The sequence below is a fragment of the Lynx rufus genome, unplaced genomic scaffold (assembly GCF_022079265.1).
Source record: "Lynx rufus isolate CCGP_SWC_20201006 ecotype Redwood Valley unplaced genomic scaffold, mLynRuf1.p SCAF_5, whole genome shotgun sequence".
Taxonomy (NCBI): Eukaryota; Metazoa; Chordata; class Mammalia; order Carnivora; family Felidae; genus Lynx; species Lynx rufus.
Window position 1 is genome coordinate 104417342 of NW_025814867.1, and position 22052 is coordinate 104439393.

A 22052-nucleotide genomic window follows, 5' to 3' on the forward strand; every position below is an offset into this window, starting at 1 on the left:
TGAAGTAAAACTTCTAGAGTATTTTTTTCTTAGGCACATTATAAATTCTAATGTATGAAATATTTTATTACAATAGAAATAATCCATAAAAAATTCTAGGATTGTGATGATTAAAACTCATAAAAAGAGACAAACTGGTACACCTTTACCATCAACAAGATAGATTATAAAACCCTTACTAGAGAGATTTATCTTATGTTCTCTAAAAAGCGAAACTCTTCAGTGACTACTAAAGGCAACACCTACCATTTTAAGAGAAACAACTAACGTTTCAAACCTGAAAGCTATCATTCCTTTAAAAAGGGTTCACATCACCAAATGAATTGAACCATGAGTCATATGCTTCCTCAAACAGCGAGACAAAACCACTGCTACAGCAAGAGCTTTGTTATTTCACAAGGAGATGGTCTGCGGCTACTGATTTCAAACTTTACCATTGTCTCTTTCACATTATCATGTACCTAATGTGAAGACTTGGGAACTCTAATAATGCTGAAAACACAGTAGGTATTCAAAACTATTTTGAGGGCATGGTTCAGAGTTTCATGTATGTGTCCTTCCAGGTGGTGCCTGGATGGACAGAAGGACATACACTACTCTGTGCATGCATGCACCTCACATTTTGTAGGTTTCAGTGTCTCTCTAATTTGGCAATTCTTCATTGGAATTAGTGTGGCAGAACTGAGAATGTTTTAGGACAGTGTTCATCAGATAAACGGTAGCCTTTTATTATTTAAGCCTTCTTTAGAGCCACTTCCTCCCCATGCAGCTGGCTCTCTCAAGAAACCTGTGCACTGTAAGTGCCTAATGGCAATGTTTAGTGCCTTAAAACATCACCTGAAGTGGACCACTTCGGCCATGAAGAGACACTTGATAATAAATGGTCTTACAGTAAATGTTAAGGAACCCTGAAATAGTTACATGATTTAGCTGCTTTTTAAGAATAGTAATGGCAGAGGCAGAACAACTGCAAACTAAACTAAGCAAATTGTACAAGTCTATATAAAACCAAGACACAACATTCTTATCCATCATCTTCACAGATTAACTCAAATACAGAAATGCCCTAAAGATAAACACCAGCACTGCCCTCCCCCCGCCCTGCAAGAATAAAACACCTAACTGTGGACTTCAGCTTACATTTTTGGTATGTATTAACTGAATCCAGGTACCATACACACAGCATCTCTTCAAGCCCCGTTGAACCAACTTCCCTCCCCTAAATCTCAGACATTCACATGCATTCCACTCGCAGGGCTCCTGATTGGCTGTTAGGGAAGTACTTGGCAAAGGTCTTAATAAACCTTGTTGACTCGATGCATGCTATAAAGGAGTCAATAGGCACCCAGAAACTTTCTGCTGCTCATTTTAAGTTCTTCAGCCCTTTTAACATTTATTGATTATAGGACTAACTGCCAACTGAAAAGCACAGAGAGACTTTTACTTTTGAAGAATGGTTTAATTCTCCCTCAATTCAGACTGGGAAAAATAATTATCTGCAGGTAGACCAGGGGATGCATATTAACACCAAGTTCAATGAATATAGGGTCAATGAAACATGAATTCTGGTAATACTACCTTATCAAATGTTTACTAAACAAAACAACTTCCATATGCCAAACACTGTTTCCAGATTTGGGGGATGCAGCCATGAACAAAAAGACTCCAGTGTAAAACTAAGTTCCTTAGTTTCTTGAAGAGGTTATATGAAGAAACTATATGCATACACTCATACATACTTACTACTTACACTTAAATGTGTACGTACAGAATATCCAGTAAATGCAGTATATATTTTACACTAAAATACACGGAAATTTTGGCAAGTATGTTATGAGAAATTTGGCGCCATTAGATCCATTTATTTTCCTGGGAAAACACACTTCTCTATAATAGAGATCAAAGGGAATACCAATGTCAGGATAAAAATACTTAATTTAGGGGGTGTCTGGGTGGCTTAGTTGGTTGAGCATCAGCCTCTTGATTTTGGCTCAGGTCATGATCCTAGGATCATGGGGATTCAGCCCCACAAGGCATGGAGCCTGCTTGGGATTCTCTCTCTCTCTCTCTCTCTCTCTCTCTCTCTCTCTCTGTCTTTCTCTCTCTCTCTCCCCCTCCCTCTGCCCCTCTTTTCCCCACCTTCTCTCTCTAAAACAAACAAAAATTAAATGAAAAAAATAAAAATTTAATTTATTCCTGACATTTCAGGGAAGTATTAATGCATGGAATGAAGTCATGCCTGAATTTATACTGTCCTTAACTAGTAAATACCATAATCAGTAGACTAATTTTATTGTTCAGAAGAAATATTCTGCTAAAATGTACTGTATACAAGGCTTTTGAGTTTGAGTCATTCTTGTAAATAGTTTTAGAGTGAAATTGAAATCAAAAGTAGATAAGAATCAAGGGGCACCTGGAAGGTCAGTCAGTTAAGCATCTAAACCTTGATTTCTGCTCATGTCATGATCTCATATTCATGAGATCAAGCCCCAAGTTGGGCTCTGTGCTGACAGTACAGAGCCTACTTGTGATTCTTTCTCTCCCTCTCTTTCTGCCTCTCCCCTGTTTACTTGCACATGTGCCATGTAGTCTCTCATAAACAAACATTTTTTAAAAACTTTAAAAAAATGGGGCACCTGGATAGCTCAGTCAGTTGAATGTCCAACTTCGACTCGAGTCATGATCTCACAGTTCATGAGTTTGAGCCCCACGTCAGGCTCTGTGCTGACAGCTTGGAGCCTGGAACCTGTTTCTGATTCTGTGTGTGTGTGTGTGTGTGTGTGTGTGTGTGTGTGTGTCTCCACCCCTCCCCTGCTCACGCTCTGTCTCTCTCAAAAACAAACATTAAAAAAAACAACCTTAATAAAAAGTAAATAAGAGTTAAAATACCTTTCAACCAATTAAACTAACATCCACAAAATTAGACCACTGCTCAATGGCTTATCCTTTAGTCTATAAATACACAAGGTGAGATGATAAATTTTATAAATCAATTTAAAATTATTTTTACATGAAGATGTTTAAGTCTCCGAATTTTGTTTCTTTTGATTAAATTTTCTGTTTTAGATAGGCATCAAATCATCAGAAACTGAAATTATTCAAGAGATACAATAGGTACACTTACAATAATTCAAAGATAAAACTAAGAGACTTAGGTGGAGTCTATATCAATATCCAACAAGTAAATGTACTATTAACCTATAACGAATCTCAAACATCCACCAATTGATTTATCTAATAGAAAAGGTACACTACATATAGAAAGAAAGAAGTACTACACAGATGGTCAATGAATTATATTTAGACTATTATTTGAGAAATCCTAGCAATCATTACCTGACTTATGAGCTGATATCAGAGGAAAGGAGAGAAGAAGAAGGAAAAAAGGGATAAAAAAGGGAGTGAGGGAGGTAAACAGGTAGATATAACAGGGAGACATAACAGATTTAGGACTTCTTGACTTCTGTTGGCATTACTTTATTTTTTTTTTTTTAATTTTTTTTCAACGTTTATTTATTTTTGGGACAGAGAGAGACAGAGCATGAACGGGGGAGGGGCAGAGAGAGAGGGAGACACAGAATCGGAAACAGGCTCCAGGCTCTGAGCCATCAGCCCAGAGCCCGACGCGGGGCTCGAACTCACGGACCGCGAGATCATGACCTGGCTGAAGTCGGACGCTTAACCGACTGCGCCACCCAGGCGCCCCCTGTTGGCATTACTTTAAATACACAATCTTTTCTTTCCATTTGCCAAAATCTTAAGTATAGCTGACTCTTGATCAATATGTGCATCCACATATACACAAAATTGTTTTGATAAATACAGTGCAGTACTGGAAATATATTTTCTCTCCCTTATGATTTTCCTAATAACATTTTCTTTTCACTAGCTTGCTTTATTATGGCATATAATAATTTATTAATATATTTATTATTAAATTTTAATAAGTTAAAATTTATTATGCCATATAATACATAAAACACACAAAATATGTGTTAATTGACTTTATGTTACAGGTTAAGTTTCTGGTCAACAGTGGGCTGTTAGTAGGCAAGTTTTTGTGGAGTCAAAAGTTACACACAGATTTTCAACCTGCAAGCGGTTGGTGCTCCTAATAACGGCGTTATTCAAAGGACTACTCTACATGCCATTTCCCTGTTTGAGTTCACAAACAACTCAAAGTAAAAGAACACTGCCTAGAAAAATGTGAATTGGCTTGATTATAGTAAACAGAAAAAGGTATAACCCAAAAGAGTAATTGAGTTACTCTTCATACTAATTTTCAAATATATTCTATTCCTATAAGCAATGAATACACATGGAAATCAACTTTTCAATGATGTAATTCCTCCATTATACAAATCACTCTGATTTTCAGTTCTTAGACTTGATTCTTTCACTTGTAAGAAACTCATTTTCATGCATGGTGACTTCAAAGTGGAAGAAATATGAATTAGTGATTCCAAATGTCTCCCACCTCAAAGATACAATGATATTTTTAGAATTTTAAACTGTAATAAGTGAGGTTTTCTTGTTTATAGATTCATAGAAAGTATTTTTTTTAACCTTCGCTTCACTCTTTGGTACAAAAAAGTGATTACTTCTGTTATGAACTGACTTAATAGCCCTCAAATTCAGAGGGTGAAGCCCCACATCCTAATGTGACTGTACTTGGAGACAGGCCTGAAAAGTAGGTAAAGGTCAAGTAAGATCATAGAGTAGGACCACTATCCAACAGAACTAGTGTCCTGTTAAGAAGAGGAAGAGACCCCAGAGCTTGCTACTCCACACGCACAGAGAAAAGTCCATGTGGTACACAGCAAGAAGGTGGCCATCTACAAGCCAGGAAGGGAAACCTCAGCAAAAACAGAATTTGCCTGTATCCTGTTCATGATGGACTTTAGACCACAGAACTGTGAGAAAATAAAACCCTGTTGTCTGAGCCACCTAGTCTGTGGTATTTTATTATGGCAGCACAAGAAGACTAGATCATCTCTAAAACTAAAGAGCTTACAATTTTTAGGTAGTTTTTACTGATAATCCAGTCGAATAACAGACAGTTACAATGATGATCCATTTATACAGGCACCTGGGTGGTTCAGTCAACTGAGTGTCCACTCTTGATTTCAGCTCAGGTCATGATCATAGAGTCGTGGGATGGAGCCCCATGTTAGGGCTCCACTGTGCCAAGTGGGGAGCCTACTTAGGATTCTATCTCTCTCTCCTTCTACCCCTCTCCCCACCTGCACGCACACACTCTCCCTCTAAATTAAAACGACAAAAAAAAAAAAAAAAAAAAAGACAACCCATTTATAAAGTGAAGAATTTGGAACAATTTGAAGAGTAATTTACTCCCTCAAATTATTTTACATGTTTTCCTAAATTAAACAAATGAAACTGTCATTTTAGAGACAGCATGCAGCTTTGACCCATAAGAGGTATCAACTATGGTGTACCTGATTCTGAGAGTAGGAGGGGATAATATCAATAGAGAAGGTCTTGAAGGAGTCTAAATAATTTAACCCTCATTAGAAAATAGAAACAGGAAGCTCTCTCTGCCCTTGGGTGCTGTCCCCATGTTTTAATAAAAATACATTTTTCCACTGAAACAAACAAAAAAAGGAAAATTGTTACATAAAATCTTGATAGAAATGTTGATTCTTTTGACACCAAACAGGATTTACTCTACATGGTAGAGAAAATTTGATTGGAACTCTCTCCTGTTCTTGTACCTTGCATCAAGATTTCATCAAATGTGATTTAATCCAGACCTTATTACTATTCAGAGTGAAGGGCACATATCTACATTTGGCAGTCACACTGTCCTTAAAACTCCTGTATTTTCAGTGTAAGAAGTGAATTATTAGATCATAGGGTGGGCTAATATTTCTGCAGGATTTACTCTTTCTCTTGCTGTTAAGAATAAAGCCACTCTGGGACACGTGGATGGCTCAGTAGGTTAAGCGTCTGACTCCTGACATCAGTTCAGGTCGTGATCTCATGGTCCTGATATCAAGCCCCAGGTCAGGCTCCACACTGATAGCACAGAGCCTGCTTAGGATGCTCTCTTTCTTCCTCTCTCTGCCCCTCCCCCACTCACACACTTGCTCTCTCTCTCTCAAAATAAATGAACTTCAAAAAATAATAGTAATAAAGCCAAAACCACTCTGTACTTTCAGTAGAACTGTAGGAGAATATATAGGTTCTTACACATTAAGGACAATATATTAAAACACCTTGGAGGTATGCTTCTGTGTTTATATATAAATATACACACATTTTACATATACATACACTGTCAGATGTCTGAGAAAGGTATTTTATAGTGCATTCAAGATTCTTAAACTCTGACCACAATTTTCTTTTTTTAACTACCATTTCTTGAGTGCTTCCTATGTGCCAGGTGCTACACCAGGCACTTGGCATACTTCTTTTAATTCTCACAGTCCTACAAGGTAGAGATCAATACAAATAAGTCTATTAAATATACTAGAACCCCTTACTCTATGATGGGACAAGTTCCAATGCTTGAAACATCAATAAACTCCTTAGAACTTGTCACAGATAGGGTACCATAGTTCACTGTATTCTTTTTGGATTAATAAAAATGAAGGGATTCGTGGTCAAATAATTTGACATGTTAAAGAGATTCATTATAAAGAATGAATGGACATTTGGAAGCTTAAAATACTACATGCACTCTGTCTCTCCAAAAGAGCCATAGGTTCAGATATTACAGGTAAAATATGCACTGTGCATCCCAATCAGCCTTTCCTTGACCATGGGACATGTTTTGGCTAATGAAATGAGAGGTAGTGACATGTACCACTTACAACCAACAGTTTTTCACGTTTCCACGATCATTCCTTTTTTTTTCTTCCACTTTAAGAGTTATACATCCCAGGGGCACCTGGGTGGCTCTGTCGGTTAAGTGTCTGACTCTTGATTTCAGCTCATGTCATGATCTCACGGTTCATGAGTTTGAGCCCCGCCTTGGGCTCCAGGCTGACAGCACAGAGACTGCTTGGGATTTTCTCTCTCTCTCTCTCTCTCTCTCTCTCTCTGCCCCTTCCCTGCTCGTGCTCTCTCTCTCAAAATAAATAAATAAACGAAGGAGAAGGAAAAGAAAAGGAAAGAAAAGAAAGAAAGTTCTGTATCCCAGAAAGGTTGCTTCTTTAGGTTTGGTCCAGGGACAAAGAGGACATTGAGCACAGTGGCAGCTGATTCATCAAGAACATGAACAAGAGTGAGAAATAAATTTTTACTGCTATAAACCACTCAGATTTGGGAATTCTTTGGATAATGAAACATAACTTTGCCTAAACTGAATGATACATCATATTTCCTACATTTATTGGACTCTAGCATCTTTTTGCCATGTAACATCTTCCAGGATCTGCTTCCTAAATTACTCTTGGTTTCACACGGCATCTTTTCTGTTTCTTAGTTAATACTGTATTTAAGATGATCATAAATGTAAGCTAGAAGTATATAGTGTTAGTCATCTTCATTTAGGCTTCTTAAATTTTATCAGCAATTTGAATTTATGTCAGTTTCTTATAGTCAATAAAAAACATTTTATTGAAATTATCTGATTAACATTCAGAAATCACAGATCAGAGGGCTACTTAAGTCAAGACCACCATACTAATGCTGATGAACAATTTAGTTTCCTGAACAGATCAGATAAAGTTTCCAGCTTTACTTTCTAGATATGTATTCATATTTAGCAAATTCAGAATATTGCCACAAATTTAATTTTCGTTAGGCCTCACTATATTCAACTCCCTTCAGGATTAATAATGGAGAAGAACAAATTTAAAATTTCAGTATCAATATTCAAATATCTATAGTCTATTCTGCTGACCCAGTAAAACCAAAATCAACTGTGCACTAAACTGGCAGTCTTAAATCCAGAATCTGTATTTGAAACTTAATTGTGCCTTCAAGGATAGCACAGAAAGGAGGAAAAATGATAACCAAGTCCCAACTTCTCAATGGCATTTAAGATTTTGCTGGCATTTAAATATCCAAGTAAATAGACATTCAAGCTAAGGTGTACATGGGTTACTTACTGCATGTACAATCTTAGACAATGACATTCAGCAGAAGGGCTCAGAAGCCTTACATTTATACCCACGTCATAAAAGCAATATTCAATCATATACTTACTAAAACATGAAGGTAGCCACAGATATTCTAGACAGATATGAAAAGCTAACAAATCAAAATAATTAAAAACAGGAAAAGATTTAAGATTTTCTATTAATCAGAAAATTAACGAATAAGTTCATAAAATAAACCCTAAAAACTACAACTAAACAATATCTACTAGATTTGTTCATTTTAATTTACATCAAATTCCTGTCTCTAAAACATCAGTTCACCACAAAGTGTTCAGACATCAGCAATCACACCTTCGAGTCACAGAAAGAGACAACTCTATGCATTTAAGTAGCCATTATTAAGATTAATCTTAAAATACTATTGCCATATCTTAAACCCATTTAAAAAAAACTCTTCTCCTCTGAAAGTAACTTATATACAAGAGGACAGAGTTATAGTATCTGTGAGTTTTAGAGTTTGGTATAATTTGTCACATATATATTTTACAATCTCAAGTTTTTCTTCGCTGTGTGGTTTTCATATTCAAACAGTTTTATAATGCTGCTACACCTGCCTCTATTATTTTTAACAGATCAAAAAAATACTCCATAATGCTCTGATACAAATTCATTTTTCAATTAAAGCCAAAGGCAGTGCAAACAAAAATAACTTATGGGGACTAGACCCATTTAATACTTATTTAGGTACATAACCTCTACATATTCAGGACTTGAATAAATTGGACGTTCCGCCAACAGGTCATTACTGTGGGGAAACTAATCAGAGATTCTGACATAATTTTTTTAAATTCATGATTTTAAAGGAAAATTTAACTTACTTGATGATGGAGATTAAAATGTCACTTTAAAAAAAAGTGATTCACTAAAAAAGACAAAAACCACACAAAGGTATCACCCTTCCCTGATCACCATGGAAGGTGAACGTATCAGATAGGAAAAAGCGGAGACCAGCTTGGACAGCACATAGTTCTTGCCGGCTTCACTGCTTCCAGCTAAGTATGATGCACCTGTGATGCTGCTCTTACCGGTCAAGTCAAGACTTTCCATTGTGATTTGAATGGAACATCAGAATTTCCAGCTTCTGTGATGCAGCAGGATTCTGTGAAAGACCAAAAGCAAATGGTGAGTCGTGAAGGACTTTCAAAAAAGCTGACACTTCTTGTCCTTTAGCAAAATTATACCCCCAAAATGAGTAATGGTCAAACAACCAAAACAGGCAAATTAATAAAAATTCCTATGCTAACACGATTTAGAGAAAGTGGCCTAAAATGTTTATGGTCAATTTTAATTTAACAAAAGACAGTCACTAAAATTATTCAACGGAAATTCTGAGATTAAAGTTATAGATAGGCAATAACTTGTCAGGTTTTTGGCTAAAATCAAGTGTAGAATTACACACAAATCCACTGGAAAAACAGGACATTAAACTGACATTCTAACTAGATACAAGTTATTTTAAATGACTGGTCCAATGCAACCAGATAAACTGTGGTTCAGGTATTAATCTTTTAATTTTTCTTTTAAATGTTTTAAAGATGAGTGAAGCAACACAGTTTTGTTTTATTTGTTTTTTTTTTTGTTTTTTTTTTTAAGGTGAGGAGTAAGGGGAGACGTCCACAGAGAAAAAAATGTTACCAAAAAAATTACTTTCTAGCTAAAAGTGATGAAGTAAACATAGGAAAGAGGATCAAAATCAGCAAAAGGTTGTCCACAAAAACTAAATGGAACATTTGACATTAATAATACTGCAAATATAGACATATACCTAAGTTGTATCACTTTTAAGAATTCAGTTATTTCAGTTTCTACGTGAGATACATTTGTTTAGTTGCTAGGATGCTCTAATGGTAATACTAAAATCACATTCAACTAAGACAGAATTTCCTACCCCTTTGCCGGTTGTATTTCTTTACAATCAGCAAGCTACTCTGTACTCTAGAAACTGGATATCATGTACTGGCTTACAGCTCTATCAATATTATTAGTCATTTTGTGACATAACTCAAGCTTTTTACCGAATCAGCCACTATGACATGGAAGCACTTACATTAAATATCAAAAATATGTAATGATTCATCTGAGTAATCCTATCTAGACTTAAGACAATTCAGTTACCACCCAGTGCTATTGAAGAAAACAGCTGCAAACAACGAACAAAATATTAAATGGTCTCATGTGGCTTCATACAAGTTACTACTCATACACCCATATTTTTTAAAACAAGAGTATGGATGAAACGATAAATCCAGATCTTTGAAGCAAACTACAAAGGACCCATATGAATACTTTCAAATTAAATGACTGTGTTTTTACTAAGTGTACAATTCCAAAAACCAAGTAGTGGTGTAGAGTCTATTATTAGCTATCATAAAATAGACAACTGACATTTTTAAAAATACTATTTAAAAAAATTCATTATCTCATATATTTAATCACCTAATTTTTTTCATATAAACCCAAAAGTCAATATAGAAAAGAAACATTAAAATAAACACTGTTAAAAAAAAAAGAAAGAAAAGAAAAACACTGTAAAAAATAGGTAAAAATCGTTAATAAATAATTATAAAAAACTGTTAGGTAAATAAATTGGTATAAATGAAAAAAAAATTATACTGCCAAAAATGGGAAAGGAGGGTCCAACATTAATTAACAGTGTGGATTTAATTCTTATTTTGGTTTAAAGATTTGTGTTCTTTTTGGTTTAAGAAGTGGGCACATGCTATGTGAGAAATAAAATATGTTAATATATCCTATACACATAACTTCTTTTAGGAGCCAAAAAATAAACTTTCCCTAATCTTTGGGTACCCTTGTCGATGTGTTTGTTCATATAATCAAATACACATATATATATCAAAAAATGGACTCTAGTTACACCTTATTTTGATGATTATTCCATAATTTATCAACTGTGATGCAACTATCTGTGGATAAGTGGGGAGGGACAGGAAGGAGGCAGACTATGCTGTGGCCAGTAGGGGTTTTTTTTTTATTTTTTTTCAACGTTTATTTATTTTTGGGACAGAGAGAGACAGAGCATGAACGGGGGAGGGGCAGAGAGAGAGGGAGACACAGAATCGGAAACAGGCTCCAGGCTCTGAGCCATCAGCCCAGAGCCTGACGCGGGGCTCGAACTCACGGACCGCGAGATCGTGACCTGGCTGAAGTCGGACGCTTAACCGACTGTGCCACCCAGGCACCCCAAGGGGTTTTAAAACTCTTAGCGTAACAGAGAAATGTTGTTGGACTTAACTGACTGGGAGAGAGAAGCCAGGGAATCAGCCACGAAGTAGAGGTCAATTTCAAGGCTGAAGCTTCTGCCTGAGACAGACTCCCTTTGGGTTCTCTGATAGCCAACCTCAGAGACTCCAGATTTTATCTGGTTCTTACAAATGCCCACATGAGTAGCTTCAGAAAAAGCAGTTTCAGCATAAGCTGCTCTGCATGTAAAGTTACAAATACTTCACAAAGTGTTATCATGTGATGGAAATGGGTGGCTGTGTGAGGTGTCAGAGGACAGAGGGGGGGCGAGCAGGGAGAAATGCCCAAGGTGCGAACACAACCCTGCAGATTGGGGGCTTGAAGGTGCCCTTCTTCCACAGCCAGGGCAGATTTTCACCTCAGCCAGCTCATGCCTGTGTTTTCTGAGTTCCACTTTGGCTTCTTCTCAACCCTCACTCTCATCCTTAGCTCACACTGCCTCGTTAAGAATCTGTTCTCTTCTCCTTTTCAAGACCTGTTTCCTACCAGTGACCCTGCCACCCCCAGGGGATGCATACCTAGCAGGACTGATCAGGCACAGCTCAGGATTCCCTCTGAGAAACTTCATGGCAGGTGGGAGAACTATCTATTAAATATCTATTATTTACCTCTTACTGCAAATTGGGCATCTGACTTGGCATTTGAAAAACCTGTCTTAAAGAATGGGCCTCAGCAACCACTGAAAGATCCCAAAGCAACTGGCTTTCTGGCACGGCTTACACACTGCCCCTTGAGGTGCTATGTTTTGAAAAGCTTATTATACTAAAATAAGGTGAGGTGCCACTTCTTACAATGAGACAGACTCCCAATTAGTGTTAATGTACAGTATAACATTCAAAGGCACATCATGGTAAAATCCCCTTCTATGCCAACACTGGGTGTTTTGCACCCTGATGTCATTACTAGCCCGTCAGTTCAGAAGAGACTCCAAGGCAACCATGTTGCCCACTTATATGGAAGAATATTTAATCCCCACGAATGACTGCTTTTCTGATGTTTTCATCAATTCTCTGGATAATAGATTAAGCTTTAACTAACTCATTTTCATACATAACCTTAATTCAATCAAGCTCAATAAAAGTCATTCTGGACTGCAATTATTTGCTAAAGAACAATTACATTCAAATGAAAAAAAATTTGTTAGTCATGATACAATGCATGGTACAGATGTCTCTCCATTTATGGTACCATAAACAACAACAACAAAAATAGCCAAACTAATTGAAAAGGAAATAGATTTTTCCTCATTCTCCTGAAAAATAGAATACTCTTGGTTTTACACCTGAAGAAAACAAAATGGAGAACCCAAGAAAGCACATTTGAAAATTATTACTTCCAATGTTTATGCTTTGAGACTGCATTTCTAATCTGAGAGTCAGCATGACCTCTGAAAGCCAAAACAAGTCCAAGTCACAAAAAATAGTCTTAATACTCTTTTGCTAAATCTTTCACTGGTTTCCTCCATTTCCCCAGCAACATGTATTCCACTCCCCATAGGTTATGATGTAGGTTTTCTTAAAAGATTTTTTCTGTCTTAAAACTACTTCTTTACATGAGTACAATTCTTATATTTTCCTCAATTCACTCTTTTATATACTACATGCTTACAAATAAAACTTAAATACAAACTCCAAGCTATTACTTCTGTGTAATATATCATTATTTGTAGTCTAAAAGATTCTCACTGGGGTGCCTGGGTGGCTCAGTTGGTTAAGCATCTGGCTTCTGCTCAGGTCATGACCTCGAAATTGGTGGGTTTGAGCCCCACATCAGGCTCTGTGCTCACAGCTCAGAGCCTGGAGCCTGCTTCAGAATCTGTGTCTCCCTCTCTCTCTGCCCCTTCCCCACTCATGATCTCTCTCTCTCTCTCTCTCTAAAGGAATAAACATTTAAAAAAATTTTTTAAATAAATAAATAAAAGATTCTCACTGATTTAACAAAAGCCTTCCCTGTCCTGTGTGTGCCTAAGGTCTTCACCCAATCTCCTCAATAGTGGCATCACACACATTATTCAATAGTACAGTACTGAAAATGCACATCAGCTGTTTTGCAATTTTGGGCAATGAATTCCATGCTTCAGGTCACTGTGGTTCACCCATAGGCCAAAGGATGCTTTTCCTAGAAATAATAAGCTGATAGTCTGACCTCCAGTTAAATCACTTCCTGAAATAAAATATCTTCATATAGACAAAGATAACTGCAGATATATACTTACACACACACACACACATACATACATACAAATCTACACATACACACATATATATGCTTTTTAACAAGTGCTGTCTTTATTCATACAATATATTGCCAACACTTTCGTTAAAATCTTTATACTTGAAGCTTAAACCACAGCTATTTCACAGGCATTTTTGGCCAGGCACCAATCTTTAACAGAAATTACAACTGTCAGCTATACTGAAAATGGAAATCTCTTAAGAGAAAATGCAAATTTGAAGTACCTCTCTGTCATCTTCCCACGTAGGCCCTTGCATTTCCTCATGACCCAGGGCCTTTACGGTAAGGAACTTTACATATAGTATAGTAATACAGGCAAAACAAGAGTTCTCTAGATATCTAAGTCATTACAGATTTGTCCATCTGTTTGGAATTCCCAGTAAGCTGTTAGAAAACACTAGCAGGCAGAGACAAAAAATTCTAGCAATCATTGTTTGACACGGACCTCTTATGATAGCAAGATGAAATATTTGGAGGACACCTGGGTGGCCGGTTCAGTCAGTTAAGCTTCCCATTCCTGATTTCAGTTCAGGTCATGATCTCACAGTTTGTGAGATAGAACCCTATGTTGGGCTCAACACTGACAGTACAGGGCCTGCTTGGGATTCTCTCTCTCCCTCTCTTTCTGCCCCTCCCCTACTTGTGCTCTGTCTTTCTCTCAAAATAAATAAATAAACTTAAAAAAAAAAGATGAAAGGTTTGGAAATCCTCTCCTTTTCAGGACTCAATACTGACCAATTATAAAATTATGCTTTAAAAACTACCTACCATCTATCTATATGCCAACAGTACACAGATACAAATGATATAACCTTTTATAGTTTGAGAAATTATTAATAACTTACCACGTATTAACACTGCAAATAGTAGTGTATTAGTTGCTGGTTTTTAGAAACTGATGATCTAGTCGGGTAATCTCTCTCTCTCTCTCTCTCTCTCTCTCTCTCTCTTTCTCTCTCTCTCACACACGCACACACGCGCACACACACACATACACACAATGTTAATTAATAGTAGAGAAAAATGCATGCCAAAATGGTAAACAAAGAATTCAAACCAGTTAGGATGCACAAGAGAATCTACACGGGAAGTGACTAAAGCTGGCACCTGAAGCTGAAGCGTGGCAATTTGGGATATGGGGAGACAGCAGATGAGGGGTGTGTTACAGGCACGGGATGAGCCAAAGTTCAGTACTGGGAAGAAGCATGCTGGAAGGGACAGGAAGCAGATCTAGCTGAAGTGCAGGGTTCATATCAGAAAGTGGAACATGAAACGTGGGCCGATGAGAAAGTAATGCAATTTGCTTTTTTTTTTTTTCCCTCTCCATCGTCTCAAAGAATAGAGTACAGTTACCAGCATGGTGTTCTGCAAAGCACACTGGCCTTAGTTAGGGCCAAACCCTGCATCTACCATTTACCACCCTGCAATTGTGGGTCGATTCCTGGGACTCTCTGAGCCTCCATTCCTCACCTTCAAAATGAAGATAACAATCCCTCCACTTCTAAAGGTTGGCTTAAATTATTAGAAGATACAGATACTCAGGGCTTGGCATACAGTAAATGCTCAATAAATGTCCGTAATCTCACTGGAGTTAAAACTAAATGACAGAAAAGCATTTAATAAAGTTACATTGTGAACACACTGAAATTTGCCTTGAATATTCTCAGCATTTGGATGCTAGTAAATTGCCAGTTTTTCCAGTGGGATTTCACTGTAGATTCTGTTTTAATTTAGGTGGTTTTAACATACTTTTAACTCTGACAGTCTGAGAAGCCACTTTTTACTCCTACCAATTTTGAGGTACATTTGCTGATTTGATAATATGGGTATTTCATTATAATGCTCATTTGCCATAAGAATGTTGTTTCAAAGACCATGGTGGAACCATGAATTTCTGCAGTTTCCATAAGTAGAGGTGGAAAATGAGTAGGCATTAGTCCCGTCAGATGGCTTGGCAGGGAAGCAGTGAATGCCTCTTTTATACTCTTGTGAACTACATAAATGTGCCTTTGACCTTCTCAGGCAGGGGAAATTGCACATTTAAGGCAGAAGGAGTTTCACTTCCAGGAAGAGTATAAAAACACGCTTGCTAGCAGCTACATCAGGAATACCAACAGGGAAACCCCAGGTACTTTGGGAAGATTCATTAGCTCTATCAAGCCACTGAGCACCGAGCTGGAAAATATAAGGTTAGGATAATCCCAGCCCTGTGGGATAACCTGCCATACTTTAGGTAGGTTAGACCAAATAAACCCTGCCCTACACACTTCAGGAATTAGCCTGAACCTTTAGGGAGGCGTTCTGTGAATAAAACCCACTGGAGAAGCCTTAGAACCACCTTGTCCTTTGAGGTAAGAAAGGGTTCCTTTAAACCTGCTTTCACTTCAGCAGTAATTCGCAATATACAGAAAGTCACATTTACTTTAACAATTTAGTCCAAAGTCATTCAGTTTTAGGAAGTCAGTCATTTGCAATTTACATAAATTTTAAATGGAAAATATTCTGTTCTGAGAAGTAAAGGGCACTAGCCTTTCCCTTTTTTCCCTTAATTAACTAATTAATTAAATAGCACAATTTAAAGAAATCATAAAAACAATTTAAAATCGTGTGATGCTATGAAAAAGTACATTTCTATTGATATTTTACATTGTGGTTTTTTTTTTTTTTAAGAGAAACTACTATTCAGGAAATAATCCCTGTCCTTTTCAAGTACCTAATGTACATCTAGTAAAAGCTTAGCTGCAGAGAGACTCTTGCTTCAAATATGTTAATTGCAAGAATATTCCTGATATGAAGACAGAAAGAATCTGCTCAAAAGTGATCCACAGTCAGTGTCAATACACTCCATTTTGAAGTTATTTATTCACCCAACAGTTGTTCCTGGGACAAACAATACCACACAGTGATTACTGTGTTATCAGAAAGATCCAAGAAACTTTTCTTAGAGGGACACAGAGAAGTCCAATCACATTTCCACAGCTGAAACTAGGGCAGACCCAAAAAGGTAAAGTGATGGGACAAAAGGCATTCAGCTGGTTTGTGACCAATAAATACCTCAAGTCACCACAGTGCTTTTCCCATGATTCCATGCTGCTAACCTGCAGGATTTGATGTCCTCCCCACTAGAGATTCCAATAAATCATGGAATCACAAAATGCTGGAGGCAGATGAGAGCTGGAGTCTCCTGCATTCAACCCCTCTGACCACAACAAGCTAGAGTCAGAGCTAGGCCAGAACCCAGGGCTCCAGTTTGCCATTCACAGAACAACAGGATGCTCCAGATCAAGTTACATTAGATCCTTATTCTCCCTGTAGTCTTCAGAGAAGTAACATTCAACTGAAAAAGGATCATAAAACATGGCCTAACTTCTCACTCGCAAGGTGAGAGGGTCAGAGACTGCTTCTTGGCTCTAGAACACATTCCCCCTCCCAGTTTGAAGACAGAGAACAACACTGCTTTAGTTGTAGAAATGAGCATTTAAAAGATTTGTCTTTTTAAAGATTTTTATAAAAATACGTTGGAGTAAAGCGTTAAAGTTGGTTTACATGCATGGAGGAAGGGAGTCTAGAGGAACTCTGTACTTTCCACTCAGCTTTGCTGTGAACCTAAACCTGCCCTAAAAAAAAAGTTTATTAAACTTAAAAAAAAAGCGAATGTCAGTGTATTTCGTTCTAACAATATTAAAATTAAATATGGACTAAAAATGCCAAGGTAATGACAGTTGAGAATATATAAAGAGCAATTCTCCTTTAAATATGCTCACTCCTACTAGAAACACCCAGTACCAACTATGTCCTCCATTAAAACTAAGCACATGCCCTACAATAGCCGCTATATAGTACAAATACTCCACTGGTCACTAATCCTTAAATAAATGCCTCTGTATTAGTTGCTACTGCTCCTATGGCAGTCAATATTTAAAGAAATATAGGAGTGCCTGGCTGGCTCAGTCAGAGGAGCATGCGACTCTTGATCTTGGGGTTGTGAGTTCAAGCCCCATGTGGGGTGTAGAGATTACTCAAAAATAAAATCTTAAATAAAATAAAATAGTAATATATAATATTTGGTTCAAATTAAGCCAATTAAAAAAAACACAAAGAAAACAGTCTCCAAATATTCCCACTGGTAGACACAAAGCCACCTTTTGTTACTAATTCTAGTATAGCAACCCTTCAGAGCTCAGTGTTCTACAACCCCAGGGGCCACCAATTACAGGGAATACCAAGTGAATAGTAAAAGGCTATCCTGAAGCAGCCCAAGAGACATCTGTAATAGCTATGCTTTACAAAACTGCTAGTAAATATTTTGAAATTTTAACTTTTTTATAATTAACAAAAATCAGATTGTGTAACCTTTCAAGCTACAAAGGAAATGCACTGTAGAGCATTTTTTAATGTTTATTTATTTTTGAGAGAGAGAGCAAGCGTGAGCAGGGAGGGGCAGAGAGAGAGGAAGACACAGAATCCAAAGCAGGCTCCAGGCTCTGAGCTGTCAGCACAGAGCCCAACGCAGGGCTTGAACTCACAAACGAGATCATGACCTGAGCCGAAGTCAGATGCTTAACTGACTGAGCCACCCTCGTGCCCCTGTAGAGCATTTTTTAAATAAGAAAATAATCAGCCACAAAAGTGCATTTTTCTATACTGGCTTTTCTTAAGTAGATTATGAGAGACACAAATGTTTTTGCCTGACCAGTATACATGTATCTCCCATTATCTGATAAAAGCACTCTGATTTTGGGAAAATACTCCTCCTTACTCACGGACCATGTACACTGTGTGGGACTGATCTAATTCCACCTAAGTTTCAGAACAGAAATACTACCCAGGCTCACTAATCAGCTTATTCTATCTTCTTGGACAGTATGGTTGGGTGAAAACTGGGTATGAAACCTGCATCAGGGCACAACACACAAAATAACAGATGTGTTACACTCTATTATTACTAGCACCTGAAGTGAAAGGAGAAAAGAAAGTAGAATGGTTTACATTTTTGTTGCAATAAGAGAAAAGGAACATAAAAGGATTGGACCACATACTTACCTCCTGAAAAGAAATGAAAGGGAGCATGGATTTATTTTACTTTAGTTCAAATCCTAATTTCAACAAATTAATTCCAATTTCTTGGCACATAATGCCATTCAAATATAATAGTTTGAGATATTTAAATTTCAATCTGTACTCCTGCAACACCAATTTCTGTTTCAATTTCTATTTCCTATAAGACAAGCTTCAGGTTTCAACAAAAACACTGAAAAAGTGGCTAATGTTAATCTGACATCTAAAACCAATTCTAAGGACATTTCTAATGTCTTGAAATTTGTTATGTGTGCTTTATACTTAAGTAGATAGTGGCACATAATTCATTTTCCATGCCTGAAGATATATTCTCTCAGATTTAGGAGGAAAGGGTAAAAACACAACTTGGAATAGCTGGGAATACAGTGTTTTGCTTTGTCATAGTTACCATACATGTTTCTGGGAAAAAAAAGTAATCAATTTTTGAAGAATTAAAATATGACACCAAAACTGTTGTGAATATAATGCTTTAAAGGGAATCTTCTTTGTAACTTGACTTGTGTTTATAGTCATAGTCAATAAAGATCCAAAGATTTGGGTATCATATTATTTCCTTCACAAAATCTCTCATATCAGCTTATTTGACCCAGGCCTCTTTCATAGAAATTGAACATAATGGGAGCAACTGGGTGGCTCAGTGGGTTAAGCATCCGACTCTTGGTTTCTGTTCAGGTCATGATCTCACAGTTCATAGGTTCGAGCCCACTTCAGGCTACATACTGACAGTGCAGACCCTGCTTTGCATTCTTTTTCTCCCTCCCTCCCTCTCTCTCTCTCTCAAAATTAATAAACTTAAAAAAAAAAAAAAGAAAAAAAGAAAAAAAAAGTTGAAAATATATGTGGTGTGTTTACCTATGAACATACACACACAACCAAAAGTCTCAACTTCAAAGTGCTGAGTTCTATAGTTACTCAGATTCCAGACAGTGCTTGCTATAATTTAAAAGCAACAACACAAATACTTGTTTCTTACTTTGGAGATAAGATAGATACAAAGAAAGCAATACAATTTAAATGCAAATTCAGACCTAGGATATACTTCTAAACACCAGCTATTTCAACAATATTTTTACATTTTTTGAAAATGTCAAAACCTGTGTCAACAACACAGTTAAAACTCAACATCAATTATTCTACTTTGGAGGTGAACAGTAACAGGAAGACTAGTAATACATTGTGGATTCTCATTCGGGCAGGTAGTTCATAGTCTTCAAGGAATCTAGTAGGCATCAAGAGTTCTGTATAATGAATTTTGAGAAAACTTTAGGATATAGTCTAGGATACCGACTTGAATAGACTAGAAACCAAGTCTATTTGTTTATAGTAAAATCTGCAACACAGTTAAATACTATTGCCAACAAGATAATTTTAATTAACGAATTAGGTTCCTTTTATTACATACTCCACTCCCAGTGCCCTTCCCCCCTCCAAAGCTACTACATCATTTTAATATGCTTACTGAGTATTTTGAATGTGTGGTAATTTTACACAGAGAATGGTACATTAGATACACAAAGGTAGAGGAGAGGACAGATGCTATTACAAGGGAAATTTTAAAGTTCCAATATGAGAACTTAAATAACAACTGCACTTGTTTTCTGAGCTATGTTTCTTTCTCCAGAGCAAAATGGAGTTGAAGATTCAACTCTCTGCCCACTTTACCTTCACCACCACCTTGAACTGGGGTCTCCTAACGCTTAGTAAAGAGGATGGTGGGAATTAGAGCAGGAAGAGAGATGGAAATGATAAGGCTAATGGAAATCTGACAATACCCAACATACCATATGACTTTTGTTTCAGGAAGACTACAAAGCAGCTATAACCATCTAAATTTCATCGTAAATTTCACTGTAAGGTTCCAAGAAAGCACCATAGTTTCTGTCCTATGAACCCTCAACTACCCAGCAAAAAGTCTCAACAAACATACAACTGTTTGCTTATGTGTGACGCGATGATGTGAAATTAGAAGAAAAGTACTATAGAATTGATCCTAAGCAACATTAACGCTGAGGTTTGGGGTCTTGAAACTTTCTTCACAAGTCTACTTTCTCCCAAAGAGTCTTCACCTCATCACAGGTACCAGCAAGTTTCACTCTACCATCCTCTACATCAAAACCTGCTCTTACATGAATGACTGAGAGTATTTACAATATAAACTGAGGAGTATAATTTGCAATGCTAATAGATATTAAGTTTAAGTGAAAAAAAAAATCTCTAACCCAGAAATGGACCCACAAATGTATGGCCGACTAATCTTTGACAAAGCACGAAAGAATATCCAATGTCTCTTCAGTAAGCAGTGCTGGGAAAACTGGAAAGCGACATGCAGAAGAATGAACCTGGAACACTTTCTTACACCATACACAAAAATAAACTCAAAATGGATGAAAGACCTAAATGTAAGACAGGGAGCCATCAAAATCCTTGAAGAGAAAGCAGGCAAAAACCTCTTGATCTTAGCCGCACCAACTTCTTACTCAACATGTCTCTGGAGGCAAGGGAAACAAAAGCAAAAATGAACTACTGGGACCTCATCAAAATAAAAGCCTTCTGCACAGAGAAGGAAACAATAAGCAAAACTAAAAGGCAACTGACAGAATGGGAGAAGATATTTGCAAATGACATATCAGATAAAGGGTTAGTATCCAAAATCTATAAAGAACTTATCAAACTCAACACCCAAAAAACAAAGAATCCAGTGAAGAAACGGGCAAAAGACATGAATAGACACTTCTCCAAAGAAGACATCCAGATGGCCAACTGACACATGAAAAAAATCCTCAACATCACTCATCATCAGGGAAATACAAATCAAAACTACAATGAGATACCACCTGACACCTGCCAGAATGGCTAACATTAACAACTCAGGCAACAACAGATATTGGCCAGGATGCGGAGAAAGAGGATCTCTTTTGCATTGTTGGTGGCAATGCAAGCTGGTGCCACCACTCTGGAAAAGAGTATGGAGGTTCCTCAAAAAACTAAAAATAGAACTACCCTACGACCCAGCAATTGCACTTCTAGGCATTTATCCAAGGGATACAGGTGTGCTGCTTTGAAGGGACACAAGCACCCCCATGTTTATAGCAGCACTATCAACAATAGCCAAAGTATGAAAAGAGCCCAAATGTCCATCGATGGATGAACGGATAAAGAAGATGTGGTATATATATATGCAATGGAGTATTACTCGGCAATCAAAAAGAATGAAATCTTGCCATTTGCAACTACGTGGATGGAACTGGAGGGTATTATGCTAAGTGAAATTAGTCAGTCAGAGAAAAACAAAAATCACACGACTTCACTCATATGAGGACTTTAAGAGACAAAACAGATGAACATAAGGGA

General features: G+C 37.1%; 1 protein-coding gene across 5 annotated transcripts in view; it reads right to left on the reverse strand.

Moving 5' to 3' along the window:
- The window catches only part of BBX (BBX high mobility group box domain containing), a 284140-nt gene that overhangs the window by 162022 nt on the left and 100066 nt on the right, over positions 1–22052 (reverse strand). For all 5 annotated transcript variants that reach the window (XM_047100273.1, XM_047100277.1, XM_047100278.1 and 2 more), the window contains one exon: positions 9152–9225. The gene's annotated coding sequence lies outside the window, so the exon portion shown is untranslated. The remainder of the gene's footprint in view (positions 1–9151; positions 9226–22052) is intronic.